Source organism: Chrysochloris asiatica, unplaced genomic scaffold (genome assembly GCF_000296735.1).
Source record: "Chrysochloris asiatica unplaced genomic scaffold, ChrAsi1.0 scaffold00062, whole genome shotgun sequence".
NCBI classification, from domain to species: domain Eukaryota; kingdom Metazoa; phylum Chordata; class Mammalia; order Afrosoricida; family Chrysochloridae; genus Chrysochloris; species Chrysochloris asiatica.
This window is the reverse complement of record NW_006408580.1, coordinates 2,904,833-2,906,024: the sequence shown is the minus strand read 5'-3', so window position 1 is coordinate 2,906,024 and position 1,192 is coordinate 2,904,833.

The following is a 1,192-nucleotide window of genomic DNA, read 5'->3' as shown; positions in this document are numbered from 1 at the left end:
ATTAGCTTGGTATATTTTTTCCCATCCTTTCACTTTTAATCTGTTTCTGTCTCTTTGTGTGAGATGCGTCTCTTGCAGACAGCATATTGAAGGATCTTGTTTTCTTATCCATTCTGCCACCCTCCATCTCTTAACAGGTACATACAATCCGTTTACGTTCAGTGTAGTTATCGATAGGTATTGATTAGTTGCTGTCATTGTATTTGTTTCTTTGTGGTGTTGCTGCTTCTTTGTTCTGTTTGTCTTTCTTTGTTGAATTCATGATTTTTGTGTTCTTTCTTGTGCGTTTCCTCATAGTTTTAATGTTTTCATATTCTTCTTGGATTCTCATTCTCTTGGTATGTTGTGAAGTGTTAATTTTCTTTTAAGTTGCCTTATAGTCCATTGACTTTTCTGTCCATTACTACAGCCTATTTTATCCTTTAATCGACCTGATCTTCTCACTGTCTGGATCTCTGTTCCTTTGTGTTCACCTTCATTTGCATTGTACTTGTTTGGGTTATCGACTGACCTCCCAGAGTCTCTAAGTTTGTTCTTATGGTTTTCTTTTGTTACCAATTCTTCTTTTTGTTGACTTAATTCAGGGAGGTGCTGCCACGTACGTCAATCCCTGGCTGTTGTCTGTTCTTTTTGGGTCTCAATCCACAGAACTACTTTTTGGATGTTTTGTAGCACAGGGTTGGCTTTGGTGAAGTCCCATAGCTTCTGTTTATCCTGGAATGTTTTGATTTCACCATCATATTTGATTGATAGCTTTACTGGATAAAGGATTCTTGGTTGGCAATTTTTTCCTTGCAGGGTTTTATATATGTCTCCTCATTGATTTCTCGCTTGCATGGTTCCTGCTGAGAGGTCTGAGCTTATTCTGACTTGCTTGCCTTTGTATGTGACCCTTCTGTTTTCTTTTGCTGCTTTCAGAAGTGTCTCTTTGTCTTTGAGTTTGGAGAGCTTGACTATGAGATGTCTTGGTGATTTTCTTTTGGGGTCCACTCTTCCTGGACTTCTTTGGGCTTCTTGTATGTTTATCTTTTGGCTTTTGAGGATGTTAGAGAAGTTTTCTTTCAGTAGTTCTTCGACTATTTGCTCTGTGGACTTGTGTGATTCTTCTTGTTCTGGAATGCCAATAATTCTTAGGTTATTCCTCTTCATGTTGTCCAACATGAATCTTAGACCTTCCTTTGAATTGTTTACC